General features: G+C 43.9%; 1 long non-coding RNA gene across 1 annotated transcript; it reads right to left on the reverse strand.

Moving 5' to 3' along the window:
- Window positions 1-2,089: 2,089 nt before the first annotated feature.
- Window positions 2,090-3,872, reverse strand: LOC309520050. The gene is made up of 2 exons (XR_014214136.1): window positions 3,752-3,872; window positions 2,090-2,798 (listed from the first exon to the last, which is right to left on the reverse strand). It is a non-coding gene; the product is annotated as an uncharacterized lncRNA (long non-coding RNA).
- Window positions 3,873-21,961: the final 18,089 nt, after the last annotated feature.

A 21,961-nucleotide genomic window follows, 5' to 3' on the forward strand; every position in this document is an offset into this window, starting at 1 on the left:
GTTATAAAGTCAAATCCTGTGATGTCCATTCTGTATAGAAGCTCTATGCCCCCTGTCTTCCTGGCCCACCTTCCCCATGAGTTCCCTTCTGCTGAGAGTGCACAGGCCATAGCTACCATGCCTCCTGAGCATTCCTCTTTCTCTCTCCAACATCACACAGCCCACTTGTTGAATTAAGCAGGGAGAGGTTTCTTCAGATCCCATTCTTTGCCATTCCCTATTTGCCCTAGTTTCCATTCTCATCTGCCCTTTCCCCCAGGCATCAATCTCCACCTCCTCTTATTCCAGAAACTTTCTCGGTTCATTATCAGCTCCGCACCCTTCCTCTGACCTCCTTGCACACCCTGTTCCTTATCTAATCTTCCCTAGGTACTGGAGCCTCTCACCACTCCCCAGTGTCTATGAGATTTTAATCTATGCTGTACTGACAGCTACCACTTTCCTCATAGTAGCTGGAGTGTAAACCAGTTCCTCGAACAACTGGACGTTCTGTTACCATATCTGCTAAGCCAATCAGTATCACAGAGTTCACTATTGCAGGTGCAATACCACGTAGATTGTTCTTTCTTCATTCATTCTCCCTCCCCTTCCTTCTCTTTTGGCTTTTCTCTTTCTTTTCTGGCTTAGTCTTAGAATATTATTTGATCAGAATGACACATTTCAGCCCACACCTCTTTCTCTCCCCTTCATGAACACAGCAAAAGTCCCTTAGTGTAGGCTACCCCCTCTGATTCTCCATCTAAGGATCTTCATGGAGTACCATGGGTGAATCATGGTGACTTGGTGAGTCCCAATGTGACTTGTGCCAACCCAGTGTGGACTTGTGCCAACCCAATAACTTTGTGGGTTGAAGAGTATATGCTTGATTATTCCTAGAATCAGATACAAGGCTGAGTTTGAATGTGGTGGTCCTCCCCTCCCTTCCCCCCAAGCAAATTCCTTCATGGGTGCATGCTTCCCCTTGACCGCCCAATGCCCTTTATCCTATAACATGACAGCCACATGCTCTAGGAAGTATACCCTTTATTTCAGGAATACATTTGGAGTGAGGATGAGCCTTCCATCTACCTCTGTTCAACTTGGTGTTGGGACAAGGAGCATGTTTTGCCACATCTCACCAGTGTCTCCCCAAATGCATCCCATGTGCTTTGTTCCCTGGAAGTGAGGTGGTAGCCATTGAGAACAGACAGTTCCCATTCTTGGTGTGATGCTAGAATGTGGGGGGGGGACACTGGGAAATGGTATCGGTGAGTGGGACCTGCAAACCACCTGCTGCTGATTCAGGGTGCCAGTCAACCAGTTGTGCCCTCTTTAAGGATACTCTATTCCACCCATTAGTCTCCATTCTTCCCCCAGCAGTTATTCAGCATTATGTAACCATTCTGAGTTCTCATTGTATTGCATTTGATGCCTTTGAGGTTTTGTCCACCTAAAGCAGTGGTTCTCAACCTGTGGGTCCCCAGATGTTGTTGGACTACAACTCCCATGATCCCTCAGCTCTGGCCTTGCTAGCTAGGGGTGATGGGAGTTGTAGTCAAACAACATCTGGGGACCCACAGGTTGAGAAAGGCTGACCTAAAGGGTTTTTTTGTGCTTCTTCAAACTTTGGAGTTCCCTCAAACCTGCATAACCTGTGGAAGATGCCATTATATAGGATGATGGCAACCTGCATAACGATAGGCACTTCGTGAATGGGTTGACCATTAGTAAATGGTAGACTTCGTCGGTTGTTTTGGACTACAATTCCCATCAGCCTCTGCCAGCAAAGCTGTAGTACAAAACAATTAGAGGGCAACAGGTTTGCAAATGTTGCTGTATGAGTAGAACATTGACCTGAAAATCCTCAAGCTTTCAGAACCATGAGAGTTTAACTGAACTCATGCCTTTGACCACTGTGATAACTTATGGTAATAAATGGGGGATAGCCAAGTCATTTCCCACAGCTACTAAGAAACCTTTCTGCATTAAGTAGCAGCATGAAAGTCCATCCTAGCAGACACTAAGCGAGGACCCCTGGCTAGCTTCCTCCCTGCACTGGCTTCTTTGAATTCCTCTTGCTTCTGAAAGATCCTTTTTAAAAAGCTTCCTCTTTCACTAAGCTCAAACATCCATTTTAATTATACATATGACTTGACGAGCTATGTTTTGAATTAATATTTGCAAAGAAAAGGGTGGATTTTAAAGGCTTCTCTTGGTTAATTTGCACCAGAAGCGCTTACATGGCTCATTCATCCAGGGCAGAGAAACAAGACCTTAATAATACGCCGTGCATTTTGAAGGTCCAGGATTAACGCATAGTCCACCAATAAAAGATGGATAAGGAATTCCATATTCTGAAGAGGCCTCTTCACTCTATTATCCATTCCCCAAATACTGAAGATGTTTCAAGTGCTGTGTCCTATACTTTATAGCCAACTGCTGCTCTGAAAAGTCATTGATCCAAGTAGAATTTTGACCAGCATTGTCAGGGATGATGGGAGTTGTACTCCAGCAGGTTCTCCATCCCTGGCCGATGGGTTCTGAAGGCCTATTTCATGATGCCTACCACAGTCCTTTTTCATTCAGAGGTGCATATCAGAGTGTTCCATTTGGTGTTGCACTTCAAGATTGGTTTCCTAGAGCATGCAGTGAAGAAGAGGATATCTGAGCCCGGGGAGAATATTTGATTATTTCTGCTCTGCTCAAGGACATAGCAGTGTTGCTTTCGTGCAAGAATTAGGAGAGCAGTGTGACTTTGATAAGGGATGGAGGAGGCTGTGGGTGAAGATCAGGCAAAGGATGCTGGGAGATTTGGGGCCCTGCAAGTCAAGGATAAAGGAACAAACTGTGACAAATGCATAGAGAGGACTGAGGAGAGATGGGGGAAAGATGCATCTCATTTATTGCAGGGAAGGACTTTTGGTCACGCTCAAAGGCTCTTTTTGCACAGTCGGTGGTAAAGACTCTCCATGAAAAAGATGGCTTTCTTAAATAAAACATGACTTTTAAAAAAGAGTACTTTTCTACAAATCTCTGAAATGAACCCTCAGTATTCTGCTCAGATGATTATGAAATATGCAGAGGGAGGTATCATATACGCGTAATTGTCAAGAAAAATTGCTCACAAGGGAAAGTCAAAGTACGAAGTTAAGAACTGTGCCTCTATTAGAGCTCATAAGAGCCCAAGCCAGGAGCTCTCAAAATGTGTGCCAGGGTAACAGTGAATCAAGGTCTCCGGAAAAAAGAACTTGCCTACCACTGTTAATCTTCCTTTCACATGTGCAAACACAAGGGAGAGTTGGGTGCATTAGACGGCACACTCAGCACACACAATGTAATAATTAGGCTCTGGTGAACTCAAGGTTAGACTACTGCAATGCACTCTATCTGGGACATCCCTTAAAAAGCATTAAGAAATCTTGATGCCAGATTGTAGACTGGTGTTGGCTAATTGGACCATGTCATTCATAATTTTGTTGGATCTTCATTGGCTGCCTCCTTGCTTCCAGGCTTGATTTAAGGGGATGTTTCTGACCTTTAAAGCCCTTGATTGTGAGAATCACCTTATTGATTTGCCCCCATACACCTTCTGCTCAACATCTAAGAACTTGTAGGAGCAGAAGTGGTGCTGGCCTTATGGAATGCTTTCCCTGGAGAAGTTCAACAGGCCCCGAGGGCAAAACCTGGCTTTTCCACAAAGCCTCTGATTGATTTATATAAGGACAAAAATCCAGTCCACAAGCAGGCCATTTGCATGGCTTGTGATCCTCACTAGCACGCCACAGCTCAGGGGTAGAGCATCTGCTGGACATGTAGGCTGTCCCAAATTCAATCCCCAACATCTCCTGGCAGGTTTGGGGCAATTTCCTGCCTGAAACCTTGTAGATCTGCTGCCAACCAATGTATGTAGACAATACTCAGTTAGATGGACCAATCACCTCTCTCGATATAAGGCAGCTCTGTGCATTCCATACTGCTTCTGATATAGGAGATAAGAGAGCCATCATGACTAGTAGCCATTTTTCTCACTTAGTATCTGATGTTTAACAGCTGTGGCAAAGGATTGCACATTGGGGGGTGAGGCTTTCTATTGCTTTTTTGATATTTTGTCTTTATCAACCAATGAGGTTTTGTTATATGCTGCTTGATTTTGATTTTGTGAGCTTCTTTGAGATAGCAGGATATAAATCACTCAATGAAATAGTCCTGTTCTGGCGATGCATTCCAGAATAGTCTCTTGCCACACACAAGGATCCCCTAGGAAACACCGAGAACCTCCTTCAGAGACAAATTGATATGGGTTACATAAATACACAGAGATGAAAATGTCCTGATAATACCCTACTAAGACAATCTGAACAAGAACCGTGTGTAATTAGAGGAGAAAGCAACAAAAGTTTTGCCTTTCTTAGGTCAGACCTTGTACATAGCCAAGAAACAGTCAACCAAACATACAGGAAAAAGTTTCTCAGAACTACCTAACCAATCAGAGCGCATGCTACTTCAATAAGCACCATGCCACTCAGCTGAGTTGCTATGCACCACCTCCACCTGCCCCCCTCTTGTCTAGTTGACTTAACCCTTAAATTACAAATTGAATTATCCTTGCTGCTGCAGTTCCAACAAAGGGCAACTAGAAAAAACATGGTAGCAGGTAAAAGGCCCATATGAGAAGAAACCAATTTTTTCAGTCTAGTAAACACTGGGCAAATTGTGAGGAGAGGGATAGACGGAGATGGAAAGCAGAAGGTAAAGAAAAGAACTACCTATCCAAGGGCAAGCTTTAGAAATAACTTGGACTTCCTCCCCTCCAGCCCAGAACCACCTTCTCCTCTTTAGGATTTCATTGTCATTTCATTAGCTTCTCTTTCCCCCCTACTACCTGAGAAACAGGTGCCTTTCAGCAGCACCAACAAGAACTCTTCAGTCTAGTGCTTATATAAAATCGACATTTGGAAAATGGAACACTCTCAGTTGAATATTTACTGCAAGAATTCGTAAAGGAGGCAGCTAAGATCACGGAGACCTCCTGGTGAAGCACGACCAGGCACTTTGCTAGGAGTGGACAATTTAAAACTATCACTTATATTCTCCCACTTTTCCTCTGCAAATTCACAGCATAACTGGGGCTTTACCAATCCCTTCTTCATACAGTTGGCCTTCGTTTTTACCCACCTCTGAGATCACAGTGAGCATGAGACACCAGGGAAGGGTCTTTGCTACTGCATGATTAAGCGAAAGTGTGCATTTGCACCACAGCATTTCATATCTTGTGTCTATATAGATACAGATGGAGATTAAAAGGAGACACTCTTCCTAGTTGCATGGTTGCTTTTTACTGCACAGTTCCAGGCTTTACAGGCATCCCTTTTGTACTCGTTTGCAAATGTCAGCTCTGTTGCATGTTGCTCTGTCTTCCAAAATGTTGCTTCCATGCATCCGCTGTATGCAACAAGGTGAGCAGCAACCCCGTCAAATGGGCTGCAATGAAGGGATGCTGGCACAGCACCCCATCCACCTCTGCAAGCTGGTTGGCACTCAAATTCTTAATGGTGTTTCATAGTCTGGCATTCAACATGTAGAATGATATCTATCTGTCATGTGACAAAGACACATGAGAGCAGAAGCAGCAAAGCAGGCTGGGAAGTGCTGGGACTGCACAATCATTTGGGCCTACTACAGTGGTGCCCCGCAAGACGAATGCCTCACAAGACGAAAAACTCGCTAGACGAAAGGGTTTTGAGGTTTTTGAGCTGCTTCGCAAGACGAATTTCCCTATGGGCTTGCTTTGCAAGACGAAAACGTCTTGCAAGTTTGTTTCCTTTTTCTTAACACCGTTAATACAGTTGCGACTTGACTTCGAGGAGCAACTCATAGAACGCGGTGTGGTAGCCTTTTTTGAGGTTTTTGGTGATTTTTGAAGCTTTTCCTAAACTTTTCCGACACCGTGCTTCGCAAGACGAAAAATTCGCTAGACGAAAAAACTCGCGGAACGAATTAATTTCGTCTTGCGAGGCACCACTGTAAAGTTATTCAGGCCCAACTGCTAACTGTTGAGTCACTCTGACATGCGATTAGCAGCCAGTTTCTCTTTTTGTGCTCTCTGTAAGATTTCAGTGAGAGTCAGTCTGTTTCAGTTGTGAACAGAGTCAGTATGTAATCTCAGTCAAACCATGTTGTTTATGAATAAGTTTATTTTAACTCAGTAAAGCTTTATTCTTTAAAACTCTGCGTTATTAATTTACACTGCGCAACACTATCTACAGTAGTACCTCGGGTTACATACGCTTCAGGTTACAGACTCCGCTAACCCAGAAATAGTGCTTCAGTTTAAGAACTTTGCTTCAGGATGGGAACAGAAATTGTGCTCCGGTGGTGCGGCAGCAGCAGGAGGCCCCATTAGCTAAAGTGGTGCTTCAGGTTAAGAACAGTTTCAGGTTAAGTACGAACCTCCAGAACGAATTAAGTACTTAACCCGAGGTACCACTGTACTTCCATATACCTTGTTTTCTTGAAAGTGTAGATATGGCTGGAGTAGAGTCTTGGGAGAGGTTCGCCTGTGGGTCTTCTAAGAACATAAGACTAAGCCTGCAGGATTGGACCAGTGGCCCAGCTCGTTTGGCATCCTATTTTCGGATGCTCACGGGAAGCCCCAAAAGAGCACTCTCCTCTCCTGCAGTTCACAGAAGCTGGTATTCAGAAGCATAGTGTCTCTAACCACGGAGGTAGAACGTCATCATTGATAGCCTTCTCCTCCATGGGGCTGCTCAATCGTCTTTCAGAGCCATCCAAGTTGGTGTCAGGCGCCAGGGAATCCAATCCCCTCACAGCAGGCTGCTAGGGATAAATAGACAAGGATAGTCTTGCCAATGTCTTTTATTCAATATTAACCTGAGAGATGCTTAGAAATGCTGCCTCTTAGAGTAATGGCAATGCTCTGAGTAATCTCCACCCCTCTCTTCTCTCCTCAGCCATCAACAGCACCAAACACCTTACTCTGTCCCATGAGACCAGGGCCCTGCAGGATTTAACTTCCTTCCGCAGGGCCTGTAAGGCAGAGCTATTCTACCCGGCTTTCAATTTGAACTTAGCCTGACCTTTTATTCCCCTTTCTTCCCTCCCTCTCCCCTTTTTATGAAGATTATCTGCTCTGGGATCCCACAGCTAATTCTCCCCTGGTCTCCTCGCTGGCTCAAATAGGACTAATTTAGCCAGCTAGCCCTGATGATCATCTAATGTTTATTGGATGGATTTCCCCCATAAATTGATTTTTGAATTCTGAATTTATACTGTAAATTATACTGTAAATTCACGTTTTATACTGTATTTTATTCTTTTTTGTTGTTGCATCAATAGAGTGTTTTAAATTTGTTGTTAGCCGCCCTGAGCCCGGTTTTCTGAACCAGGAAGGGCGGGGTATAAAAAATATATTATTATTATTATTTGTCTCTGAGCCCTTTGCTCGCTGACTTTCAATGCTCGCCAGGTTCTTGGAGAAGAGGGGTCTGGAATGCTTTCTAGTGACAACATGTTAGCCAGCTGCTCTGGCTCTTCCTCCTCCTCTCCCATTATTTCCCAGCTTTGCCCTTCATCTACCTCTGAGCTGTGACCTCCCTCAAACCACTGTTGTAAATCTATACCGTCTCCCTCTTCTCTGGAAGGTTCAGGCTGGGGAGACGGTCTCCACCGTTCCTCCTCTACCCAGTCCCTGACAGTTGGTGGTCAACAGTCCCTCCTGTGGGAGTGAATTCTATCGTTTAACTATGAGCTGCATGAAGCAGTGCTTTCTGTGGTCTGTCCTGGATCTCCCAAACATCAGCTTCATTGCATGTCCACGAGTTGTGGTGTTAGGAGAGAGGGAGAAAAAGTTTTCCCTATTCATTTTCTCCATGCTATGCATAATATCTTTCTTTCTTTCTTTCGCCAAAATGTTTTTAATTTTTTTCCAAAAACGGGTTCCCCGCAGTCCATCCCCAATGTGCTCAGAGTCTCCTCTTGTTGCTGTGCTGTTTTTCCAGCTATTTACATTGTGGCAATATTTTTTAAAAAAAACTTATTACCCTTAACCGTCAGGTCGCCACTTACCAATTCCTGCAAGTATAACATTTTAACATTTCCAATTTCTACAAGTGAGGCCATGCATAATTTTATATCTAAATAACTTTATTGTGCTAGCCATTGGCCATGACAAATCTGAATAAAAAAAAATACAAGCAAAAGTGTTGTCACGCAACAAATAATAATCACTATTTAGATCTCTGTGACTCCCTTACATTTCACTGCTACGTATATTGTCCAGGGTCGTCTTTCTGGTCTTTCTGGCTGACAAAAGACGACTTTATGAGTCACTGAAGTGTTTATATTGCTAGGAAGTCACAGGACCTTCTCTGCTGGGGAGAGACATCTTTCCTATATGGATGGTAGGATGAAAAATTTCCTCCTGGGTCCAATGTATAGTGGGCAATATATTTGCCTCTTCTCTAATCTAACAAGTCCCAAATGCTTTCCACACAGGGGGAGATGCCCTATACCAGGGGTCAGCAACCTTTTTCAGCTGTGGGCCGGTCCACCATCCCTCAGAACATGTGGTGGGCTGGACTATATATATATGGGAGGGGGAATGAACGAATTCCTGTGCCCCACAAATAACCCAGAGATGCATTTTTTTTTAAAAAAAGGACACATTCCACTCATGTAAAAACACCAGGCAGGCCCCACAAATAACCCAGAGATGCATTTTAAATAAAAGGACACATTCTACTCATGGAAAAACACGCTGATTCCCGGACCATCCACGGGCCGGATTGAGAAGGCGATTAGGCTGCATCAGGCCCACGGACCTTAGGTTGCCTACCCCTGCCCGACACTCTTGATTGTTTTGGTCACCATTTTCTGAGCCTTCTGATGGTCCCCATGCCCTCTTTAAATGGCATGTCTCATCTGATGACCTCGAACCGTGTCCTGCCTCTCCCTGCTCACACACCCTTGATGGGAGACTGACACTATATGCATTATTCCTGTTGGAGAGAAAGCATTCTCTTACATCTGAGTAAACCTGAACGCTTTGTGCTCTCCTTATCCATGAACTCATAACAATGAATACTCTGGAAACATCTGAAATCTCTACTCATTAGTTCCAGTGATGTAAACTTTGACGTGCAGGTGGCCACAGGTACATCCCCCGGAAAGGGCATAGCCACACACCCCAAGGAAAGTTCAAAAATCCAGGCGGCTGCCTCGATCCATTATTACACACACTCAACAGGAGCAGGACATGCACAGCCTTGCACTCGGTTTATTAGGATCAGCATGACAGCAATACTAGACCTAGTCACCTTGCAAAAAAACTCCATCTGAAACTGGTGCTCACTTCTAACTGGGTACATTCAAACTGTCAGGCAAACTGAACTCTAGCAAAATATTGTCAGCAACTTTTAACTGGCTTTAGCTTTTAATTAGAAATGCAAAAAATCCTGCAAAGAAGTGTTGCCATTTAAGCTGCGAGTATGAAGTAGGAGCCCCATCAAAGAAAATGGGAAAAGGACCTAGCTTCTGCTGATTTGCCTCATTCTCTTCCTTCCTTCCTTCCCACCCGTCTCTCTCTTTAAATGTGCTATTTCAACTTTATGTTCATTAAATATATGAGAAGGCTAGCAACGTATTCCAAGAATAGTGAGAGTGGAAGAAAGGAAGAGATAGAGATAGAGATAGAGATAGAGATAGAGATAGAGAGAGAGAGAGAGAGAGAGAGAGAGAGAAATTGAGCATGGTCAGGTATAAGGTACGGAGATGAAATATATTTCAAAAAGCAAAAATATATTTTAAAAATGAAAGAAACTTGTACAAAAGAGCCGATTCCTCTCTTCTGATCTGTCACAAAGAAACTTGAAAGCCTCATTATCACCTAAATCACTTGTCAGAGCAAGGATTGCCCATTGGCTACCCCTATGCTCTGGCAGATGACATATCTTATGTCCTAAAAAGGGGGAAAAAAGTCTCAATGTTCCGCTGTGTTTCCCCTCCACTATACCTCCCCACCCTTCTTTGTAAAGATGTATTTACTTAGAGTATTCTCAATGCAGCCCCTGATACATTTGTTCTTCCTGAACTTGTGCAGCTCATTTCTGATGATATACTGAAAAATCACAATCTACATGACCTAGCTGTTTAGATTAGCGAATATTGCACTTAGCTACACAACACATGATTCACAGATGAATCAAAAGACCACAGGCAACTCTCATTCAGGGATAATGAAGCATGAAATGGTGTTTTAGAATTAAATTTACATCGGGGGGAGGGGGATTCAAAACAAAACAAAACAAAACAAATAATTAGCAGGGAAATTGAGGAGCAAAACTACAGAATGTATGAATTCCGAGATTATTAGCATAGAGCACGCAAACTGTTCATCATTTCTTTGATGTCCAATTTACACAGATCTTTATATTTTTAAGCACTCGGGCATTCAGAGCTTCTTTGATAAAATAATAATGAGCTCTTTTGTAGGTCTTGGGCAGCAGGCTGCGTGGCATATGTGTCTAAATCAGTAATAAGTCTCAGAAGCAGAATTGTATGTATTCCAGGGTTGTGCCAGGTTGTAACCCAGAGCTTCCTCCTTTACTTTTAACAACCACCATGCAACATTTGGGTCCCCTGCCCCTGTTCTCCCCTCAGTCCAGCTGCCCACTCTGTTGCCCCATCTGCCAAAGTAAGCAAAACATCAGTGTGGGCTCACCAAAAAGGGTGGAAAGGAGGTGGTTGGCGTGATTTGGGAAAGGAGGGAGCGGGAGGCACAGCAATGGCAAATCCTCCATTGTGTTTTTTATCCAGAAGGCCCTTTGCTTCATTATGAACCTTTCTGTCTAAGATGCAAAATATAGGACCCACAATTGAGGCTATTCATTTCAGAGGCCACATGGCTGGCAAGTAGAACGTGCCCCTCAACTGTCCCGATTTATGTCCCGTTTTTGAGGGTCAAGACCATGGTCCCAAGAAGAGATGGTTTAGGCATAGCTGTCAACCTTCCCTTTTTTTTTGCAGGAAATTCCCTTATTCCAGCGCTGTTTCCCGCTGCTTCCCACTGCTATCCCGGATTGTTAGATATCCCGCAGACTGTCCCTGGGACAGGTGAGGCTGCTGATCCCTTATTTTCAAATCTGAATGTTGACAGCTATGGTTTTAGGGCACCACGCTCTCACATGAGCTTGAATGGTAAAGATTAGGGTGGAGTACCAGAAGGGGACGACAGGACGAGATGGTTGGATAGTGTTCTTGAAGCTACCAGCATGAGTTTGATCAAACTGCGGGAGGCAGTGGAAGACAGAAGTGCCTGGCGTGCTCTGGTCCATGGGGTCACGAAGAGTCGGACATGACTAAATGACTAAACAACAACAACAAACCAGTTGTGGAATATTCTCTCAGCAACACTCATTTGGCATCTACTTTACTAGGCTGTTAGTCAAACTCCGAATGGAAGCTGCCTTTTTCAGATACTTTATCCCATTTCCAGATATTGTTTTGTTTCCTCCATGTAGTCTATTGTTGTTGTTGTTGTTGTTGTTGTTGTTGTTACTACTACTATTAGAATTTATATACTGCCCTATACCCGGGGGTCTCACAGTGGTTCACAGAATAAAATCAAGATACAAAACCACAAAATACACAATAAGAATAAAAACAACAACCCAATAGCCCCCCCAAAAAAAACATATTAAAAGGGCATAGGGTATAAATCAGATGAACCAAAGGCCTGGTTAAAAAGGAACGTTTTTGCCTGGTGCCTAAAGATGTACAATGAAGGTGCCAGGCAAGCCTTCCTGGGGAGAGCATCCCACAGATGAGGAGCCACTGCAGAGAAGGCCCTGTTCTCATGTTGCCACCCTCCGGACATCTCAAGGAGGAGGCACACGAAGGAGGGCCTCAACGCGTGTATGTGTATGTGGGGAGAGGAGCTAGCTCTGCCCATTGGCGTAACCCAGGGGGCAGCTCCCCCCGTCAAGTAAATAAATGAAAAGAAGTAGAAACAGTCGGAATATTTGAAATTGAAATGCTCACTGAGGTCATTTGGATGACGTTGTGATGCATTCCAGTGACACAGCTGGCAACCCAACTGAGTGATAGGTGTGGCTTCTGTGAACTGACCAATCGTGTTGCAGGTAGCTCGGTCCTGCCTCCCCGCCCAACATAAATCCTGGCTCTGCCACACACATATTCATTGGCATGCCTTTAACAGCATATAACTGTAGCCATGTTGCAGACATGTCCATGAGCTAACATATGAGGCAGGGGGTCAGAGCCTGCCAACCACCTCCGCATGTGCATTGACTGCATGTATAACACAGCCAACATCCGCAGAGAGAGAACATATTTTATTTACAACACATTTTTGAGTAAACATCTTATGCAAGGAAAACTGCCTTTACAAACAATTACAGTAGTTCTAACTGCACACCCTTCTCAATAGGCATTGTAAAATAAATAAAATCAAAAATAAAATCCCCTTGCCTCTGGAGATAAGGCAGCGTCCTTGCTCAAAACCACTTCAAAAATGGTGGCTGACTGAAACAAATTTTAAAGATTAACTGCTTTTACACGTCTCTAAAGACAGCTTCCCGTGAAACATACACTGCAAATAAAAGCGATTGTGTTTTCCTAGGCAGCCACTGTTGTCTTTCTGCAACCATTTCAACCTTTCTTGTTGTTCGTTCCGAAGAAGATTCCACCAACAGCCCCGGCTGTGCAAAACAGGAGATCAGTGGGGAGAAGGGTGCTTAAGGTTCCTTTTATTGGCAGAGACCTGCTCCTTCATTATATCTCTGTACATATTGTTCATTTGCAAGGATAATATCCTTGCGACGAGGGCGAATTTCTCTTCTGTGCCATCGAGGCTTTTAATGAAGGATAAATCATTTGAGGAGTCAGGACAGCAAAAGACCTCGATCAATTTATGCATTCATAAGTTAGCCGTGGTATTTATGCAGTTCAAGGAATAGACAAATGAAAATCCCATCACAGAAGCGTTTAGGGATGTTACTATATGGGGGGGGGTTACACCTTCTGCCTTATGTTAGAGAAGCCTCCAGTGATTGAACTATCCAAGCAAACAATATTTAGTTTATGATTCTGGCTTGAAGATAAATCCAATAAAGGCTTGGTGACCCAATGCCCCAGCACCAGAACTGGTTCATCAGCATGGCAGGGCCAGGTGTTTCCCCAACCTTCAGTTCCTATGCAATGGAGCCTTGCTATGTAAGGATGATTCTACCAAGTATAGCTCACCACAAGCCCTTATATCTCTTGCTTTGTACAAGCGAGAGGTGTACTTTTCAGTAACACAAGAGGAACCTAGCATGCTGCCATATTCTAAGTCAGACAGATGGCTTTCCCTCCCAGCTGTTATCTATGTTGACTAGCAGTGGCTTGTTAAGGATAATGGCTTAATTTCCTGAAATGAGAATGTTTACTTACATTAAATCACTGTGCATTTTTTACCATGGGGTTTTCCCCTTGACAGCAGCTCTCATGTGATTGGCTGACTGTGAGTCACATGAGAGAGGCATCCCATTCTGTTGTGGCTGTTATTCCAGCAACTCGCTCCAAGTATCCACGTCACATGGGACGTCAGCTGCGGGACAGGTGGGTATGGTTTGTGGGGAATGTTATGTACTGAGTAGAATAGGATCCAAAAGGCAGCAGTCTGATTGGTCCTAGAACAATAGGGTCCAGAATGCAGCAGTCTGATTGGTCCTAGAACAATGCAGCAGTCTGATTGGTTCGCAGGAGCCACCCAATCCAGCTCCAGGTGGAAGTGAATCTGCAACCTGATTGGCCTACAGGAGAATCCTAGAATTATCCAATCACATGTGGCCCATTGTGTAAATAATGTATATAAAGCAGATATTTTGGGGGAACTTTCATCCCTCACTACTATGAGCTGAATAAAGAGCATGAAATCCACACTCGACTCCGAGTATATTTCAGGGAACAACCTTGCGGGCCAAATTGGGACCCATGCCTAAGTAGGCCCATGGGCTGGAAAATCCCCACCAAAGATTAGACAAAGATCAGGCATGGTTTTGGAACATGGGTCCTGATATGTGCTGTTTTTCTTGAAAAAGGGGTGCGGGGACTCACAATTATCACCTCCCTCTTCCAGCTGGGGAGGAGCCCTGGTCCTGCTTCCATATAAACATGCATAAGACCGTGCAACTAGGGCACAGTTCAAACATGAGAACGAGTTCAGGCCTTGCTGAAAATGTCAAATACCCGCCGCATGCTGGTGTCAGATGAATTGTAGCATGGCCAGAAAATTAGCCTGTAGACAGAGCCCTTGTTTCCATGGGCTCTTGGCAACCCAATTGTCTCCTAATATAAGAGCCCATATTCCTCTCTTCACAATAGCACTCCTCTGTTGCCAAGATGAAGTGCCTTCCTGAATGCACGGCTGCTGTATCTCTTAATTGCCAGTGCTCCACGCAGCTGCTCATTTGAATGATGCACAGTGTGGCCCCACTTCAATGAGTCCTGTTGCTCATTGTTATGTAAGAGTTCACTTCCCCCAAGTTGTGTTAGCACACGGGCGCCCTTCACATTCCACAACTGGGTCAAAACTCTACCTCTGATTAAAAGAATACGGATTAGATTACAACTTTCTCTACTTACCTTTCCTCCTCTTCCTCCTCCCCGGCCCCGCCAAGGCTTCTGCCTCTGGCAAATTGCCCACAGCTGCTCTGGAGGTGGCGCAGTTTGTCAACCTCCTGGCACCGCGTGAGCATTATGATTTAGCCTCGGCAGAACTATATTAAACAGATAAGGATGCCGAACAAGGTTCAAAGCCAGAGGAAATATGGGAGGCAAGGTATTGCTCAAACAAATAAGAGGCACTTCACACAGGGCCCGAATAAGCACCTTGTTCTTACAGCAAACACACATTTGTCCTCTGTAGAAGATGGGTGGCTTTATTTTTATATGATGATAGATCCATCCATATCGGCGCCGTTCTGCAGGAATTGGCAATGCCGGCTGGGGGGAAAGAAAGCTTCTCATTTGTCACAATTCATGTTCTCTTTGGCGGCTTTCATATTGCATACTCCATGGAGATATGTGGCTGCCAAATGGCCCAGGTAGCTGCAGGATCTGCAGTGTCACAGTTTGCTTGAAGTGGAGGCTACTGGAGTTCTTTCACATTCCCAACCCAATGAAGAAGTGCAAAACTGGAACCTTGAGAGGTGTCTGTTTTCTGATTATTTAAATGGTCAGTGCTCCCACTCCTGGCTCACCTGTCCTGGACAGCTTGGGAGGAACTAGCTGGGGAACCACCAAAGGGAAGAAAACTCAGAGTTCGGTGACTGGTGGTAGGACAACAATGAATGGTCAGAGGGAGAAGATGGGGAAGAGGAAGTGTCAGAAGCTGAAGAGGTTACAGGGCTTAGTGAGCTGGGAGAGACTGTGGCAGAGAGAAGTCCAGAATCGGAGGCAGAAGCCAAAGCAGGTCAGTGGGAGGCTGGAGGTCAAGAGGCAGAGATGAGTTTTGAGGAAGTTTTGAGGATTTCAGTTGGCTGTGGTGTGATCAAGCACAATGCGAGCTGACAGTTTGGGAATGGGAAAAATGGGACCCACGCGGAATGCAGTGGTTTGAACCCTTCCATGGTAGGTTCAGGTTGTATACTGTGCAAATAAATCATCTATCTATCATAGACACCGCCACTGTCTCTGCTGTGCCTCATTCCCAAAGGAAACATGAGCCCCAGGTGTAACCTGGAATATCTGCAACCTCGCACCATTTAAGGCAGTGGTTTTCAGCCTTGGGTCCCCAGATGTTTTTGGCCTACAACTCCCATGATCCCTAGCTCACAGGACCAGTGGTCAAGGATGATGGGAGTTGTAGGCCAAAAACATCTGGGGACCCAAGGTTGAGAAAGGCTGATTTAAGAGATTGGGGTGGCGTGCAACAATATTACAGCAAATGACTTAACTGGGTATTAGGCAAAATTGCATAGGAAAATGGGTATGTTAGGAGATATAGAATCATAGAATTGGAAGGGACCACAAGGATCATCTAGTCCAACCCCTTGCGATGCAAGAATCTTTTGCCCAGTGTGGAGCTCAAACCCATGATTAAGAGTCACACTAAAATGCTGGCGGATTTTTGCGATGGTTTAAAGAAGCACTGCAGTGGGTTTGGAAATGTGACAAAGTGAACTGGAGATTGGGAGGAGGAGAAAAAATGGAAAGTGACATATAGACCACTCTCCCTACACACACCATGTACGAAGTGTACATACACACAAGCAGAGAGCGCATGTGTCGGCAGCTGATTGCACAATATTGGTTCTGCATGTAATAGAATTGGGGGGGGGGTTGAACATTTTACATGTGGACTGGCATCCCTTGCACCTTTGCAAGGTGGCAGGCCCTGCAGTGGTGCCAAGGAACTCTGCCTTGGCTGGCAAATGCCCTTCTTTGTGTGCTCTCAGACACACACAGCTCTCCCATACTGAGAGATTGCAAGGTGAATGTGACTTGATAGAAACCCCTGCAAGCAGTCGGTCTTTGGATCTCTCCAGTATTTGCTTATGCCTTGGAGTTCAGCTCTGTTTTTTCATCTGCTTTACTTAGAGATAATGAAAGAGACAGACACTCAAAGTCTGATCCACGGCTAGTTAGCTCTATTGATGTCTGTAGAGTTGGAGTCAGTTTACACCCAGTGGAGAATTATTATTATTATTTTATTGCCTTTGGTATTTTTGGTACTTTAAACAGACTTCCTTTTAAAAAAACAATGAGAGAGAATAGAACAGAGCATAGCACGTGCAGAAAAAGAAAGCAAAACCTCAAACAACTACTTCTAAAGTTCCCTTTTAGGTGAGATTTTAGGTCACTCAGACATTTATATAAGCAAGTCAGGCATATTTAAAGATCTTGCGAAAGAGGAAGCAGGTAAATGTTTGCTGTGGGGTTTTTTGTTTTTTGTTTTTTTGTTCAGTGCTGGAGATCCAGGCTAAGAAATTGAAAAGCCTTGGCTATATAAAAAATGTAAATGTTTGATCCATTTGTTAAATGAAATGCTACCAAGGCTGTTGTCTACTAATGTCAATCTACTAGGAAGAGTCAATATGGTGCAATGGTTAAAGCATTGGACTAGGACTGGAGTGGTGGGATCTGGGTTCAAATCCCCTACTCAGCCTTGATGCACACTGAAGTAGCCTTGGGCCAGTCACCATATCTAACAGCCTGACCTACCTATGAGGGCAAAAGGTTATTGGAAGGACTGCCTCAATGGAAAGGCAGGATATAAATGAAATAAATGAACGGGAAGCAAGTCCCAATAAAACTCAGAGAGATTGACTTCCAAGCACGGTTTTGTTATTCTTCTTAACTTAGAGTTTATTAGATTTGTTTGGGTCCATAGTAGAATGCAACGAACCCCCAGCTGCTATAGCAGGGGTGTGCAACCAGTGGCCTTTGAGATGTGGACTTCAAAGCCCATCAGCCTCAGGCAATATGGTGCATGGTGAAGGATGGTTGAAACTATAGGTCCCCTGTCTGGTTGGGAGGGTTGCAAGCTAAACTGCAGTACCCACCTTCCTTCCATAACCCAACTGTTCTGTATTCAGTGGTCTGTGTTTGCCTGAGCTTGAGTCTGGACTAAGGATTCTTAGCCCCTGTGTTCTGATTCAATACATGATATCCAATCACAGACCATTTCAGGATTTGGGCCTCTGCCATTGGCCCTTAAACTCTGAGTCATGATTCACAGCTTGGAAGTTTAGACAGCCAATCATGTTGGGAGTGGGAGTGGCCCAGGCCTTCAGAAATGTATATAAGCAGTTGCTTTGCCCCTGTTGTCCAGTTCTGTTAGTTCAATACAGGTTCTTGCTGTTATCACTTGTCTTGCCTTGTGGGAACCCACCTGCACTTCACCAATCTTCTTCCCAAACCCAGCTAACACAAGGAGAAGAAGAGATGGTCTTCAATAGAGAAGGAAATAGAGGGATAGACTAGGGGGAGGGAGGGACGGGAGGAGGAAAACAAGGAAAGTTTAGGTGAGCTACCAGAGACACCTAGACATTTTGGGAAGACAGGGGAGATCAAGATCTAAAGAGCTCTTAACTACACCTATCAAAGACCATTGAATTTAGTGCTAGCAAAATTACTCTTTATCTTCTGACTGCCAATCCCAGAAGCTTCAGATTTTTCTATATGGTGAAGGAGCTACTTCCAGTACTAGAAAACAGGAATATTGGGACAGCTGGCTTTTAACAAGATGTAATCTCCTGAGTAGGTGCGATGCAGCTCAAAATTAGGTTTAGAGCTAAAAAAACAAACAACAACAATGAAACAATAGAAAAGTTAATTCACGGCTTTCAACGATGACAGAGGGGTAAGTCAACAGCATATGAGTGAGAGTTCCTCTGTGAAAAAGACATCTGCAGTGCTGGGACATGTTAACAGTCATCTAGATGAGCTTGAGTTCTCCTATTGGCACTCAAAAATATAGTCTCTGCTCCTCACGAGAACACTCAAGACTGCAAGGTAAGAAATTTCATAAGGAACATGGGTGATGTTCCTCTTAAGGCTGGTTCATACCAGTATGTATGTCCCTTGACTTCACATGATTGCCAGCTGTTGAATGCGTGAACCATTAAAAAGTGTCACAAGTTGACACAAAAATTCCAACTGTTTGACAGTGACAATGGATCATTTATATGGGCTGCATACTCACACACTTGCAGCCAGTGGTGTATCGTGGGGTGCCCTGGGTGCAAAATTCTTTGAGGTGCAAAATTTCAACATCTGGTGCTACCTCAATAAAGCTGTGCACTTTTGTCACTGGGCTCCATTGAAAATGGCTTCTCTGTGTGAACCAGAAAGCGACCTCTCCAGACAACAATTCTCTTCTTACCTCTGTGGCTGCAATCTCCTGGGTGATGCAGCCGCTGTTAGGCAATTGAATCTGCATGTGTATTCCATCTGTTTCCCTTCTGCCTGACCCTGGGCACTGGCAACCCACGCTATGCCACTGCTTGCGGCTGCTGCCATTGGGTCATTAGGATGCTTGAATGGCCCAGTCCCTTTGCATTTGTGTTACACTTTCCCAAATTTGCAAGAATAAAAAGGGAAACATTCACTCCAGCAAGGGGGAAGCAGTGGGTAGGTTACATGAAGAGGGGGGAAATACTGCAGTTTAGTGTGTAAGGATCAGAGGGATTGTGAGAGGAGGGTGCTAGCTTTTTGGGACATAAGACTGAATAAAAACGACAACATTTCATATGAACTCAGTCTGAAAAGTTGCAAAACTCAAGCCGAAGGAGTTTAAGGTGATAGGATGTGGACACTGGCCACAAAATATGCCACAAGTCACAAAATACTATGTCTTCATTAGCCAGAGGACTTGGAGGAGGATCTCTAACTGAACACTCCCAATAGGGCTATAACATTCTGCTATCAAGTTGTTTCAGATATTCCTATATCCCAGGTCTCGGTGTAACAGGAACAGGGATGAAGAAATTGGTCAGTATCAGTTTTGCTCCATTTTCATTTTTCCAATTTTATGTTGAGATCTCAACATTTCCACATCAGGTTGATTTTTTTAAAAAAAAAATACAATTAAAAAAACACCACATGAACATTTATCAGTGAGAAGTGCAAGCAGGTGGGCTGGCCACTCCTAGCTTGCTAATATTTTTTCAAACAATTTCCCCTGATATAATGAATGTTTATATTTAATGTTTATATGCATTTTTAGACACCTTAGTTGGTTAGAGAGCAGCATTGCAAAATTTGAGGAAGCGTGAATTTTGAAGAGCAGCTTCATTTTGTTTTCCATATTGTTTTTGAAAATGCAAATCGAGTAGTTGAGCATTAAAATCCAGACCAACCTAGATTCCTCTTCCATGCCTAAACAGGAATGTGCTGGATTCTAAAATGACAATTATTTTCACTACTTTCTCTCCCCCTGCCACCCTCCTTTCATATACATACCTATTCATGAAAAATGTATGGCGACATTTAGGTTAACACACATTTATTTATCTTATTTCCAACATTGCATTATGATGCAGGCTTCTTAGCCTCCAAAAACCCATCTGATCATATCTTGTTCATTCTGTAAGTCTATTTCATTCCTGCCACATGAGCGTATCTAAATCACGGTGACCTTATAACAGTAGAAATTCTGTCATTCTTTCACATTTATTTTCCTATATAGTTCATCAGTGGTACAGGCTTATAAGGTTAGCTGGCAAGGAAGGAATCTGAAAGCTATGCTGTTGTTACATCGTTCCTCTCAGAAGCTCAAACCACTGTCTTAGCAGCACTGACGTGATCTCCCCAGGACACAAGCCTGGGCAGTGTGTACGGAGGTCCTGAGGTGCCCAGATAACAAGACCCCCTTCCCGACCTCACCAATGTGGTCCAAAGGAAAGTAGAACAATATGTTTGGCATCAGTTTGACTGCAGGAGTTGCCAGAAGGGGGAGTACAAGCATCTTAGAAGCTAGGGGGCAGATTCTTAATAGTATCTCAAACCAATGATGAACTAGAAATACTTTGACGATGGATAAATGTGTATGATGGCACCTTGAAACTAACAATTCAGAAGCCCCCTCCTTTATTTTAGAATAGTGTAAGATTTCATAGGTGGCTGCCTACTTCGTCAGATGCTGAGATGGAACTGGAGAAAGTAGGATGGACCTGTAAGTTGGAAGTTGACCAAGAGGTAACATTCTAAAGCTGTCAAAGCAACAATAATAATGGAAGATGCACAAGTTGCAAAGAAACTATAGTCTCTGTCCATTCCCCCCTACTGATCAAGGCTGAATCTATACAGATATAAAAAACACTGTGAAAATACTTTTTTGTTGTTGTTTAGTCATTTAGTCGTGTCCGACTCTTCGTGACCCCATGGACAAGAGCACGCCAGGCACTCCTGTCTTCGAAAATGCTTTTAAAAACATGTAAAATATGTATGGAATTTTCCATTAGCTCATCATCGCCATCTAGTGTCACATTTGTATAATGCACTTAAAACATTATATTTGCAGCTGTATAGCTGAGTCCCCAGCCAAAGTTCTGTCCTTCCCACTTCCACTTGACACAGTACCAGACCTCTGCTTATCTGCTGATTGCCTAGCAGCATTCTGGCTGCCATCTAACTCTTCCTCTTCTTGAGATCTAACGGTCTTCCCCAGGAAGGAGGGTCAAACTGCCCTTTCTCGACTCTGTCAGCCAGCTCTCATCTGCCAGAGTCACTCTCTTGTTTCAATTTCTGAGTGTGGCTCTTCCCCCTACAGCCCGGGCAGGGCCTGTGGGGATGTTTAGGATAATAGGCAAATAAATATTTGTTAAGTATTATCCTTCCTTCACTCACTCTAGTGAGTGATGTAGCAGAGCAAAGCCCCTCTATATTCACGGAAGCTAGTTGATTAGATTCGTTTGAATCTTTACAAGATGACCAATTCAATCTGGCTTGCCCAGGTGGATTACTCCTGGTGTCCCCTTTTCTCCCTCTTAAAATACAATGAAGACTCATGAGTCTGTCTTTAAAAGTATAACAATAAATTTACTCACAAGTTGTTCACAGTACACATCCTAGAAGGCTAGCTTGAAGCTTCAGGTTACAAAGATATAACGTGGCTCACATCCTTTGTGAAGATGGGCCTAAGTGCTGCTGGCTGAGAGCCAGAGACTTAACTGAACTGAATCAAACAGAGCTGAAATCGAACAGAAGGACAAAATGGCAGTGTGACCAGCTTTTTATACAGTCCCACTCACCTGCTGAGTCATTTACAAGAGGAACAGAAAATTACTTATCCCCTGTCTCTATCCACTCTAGGAAGTAAAGCATCTTGTAATTGACAGCATCTTAAAAAACAGAGACATCACCTTGCCGACAAAGGTCCATATAGTTAAAGCTATGGTTTTCCCAGTAGTGATGTATGGAAGTGAGAACTGGACCACAAAGATGCCTGATCGCCGAA

The sequence above is a fragment of the Podarcis vaucheri genome (assembly GCF_965113315.1).
Source record: "Podarcis vaucheri genome assembly, chromosome: 1".
Lineage (NCBI taxonomy): Eukaryota > Metazoa > Chordata > Lepidosauria > Squamata > Lacertidae > Podarcis > Podarcis vaucheri.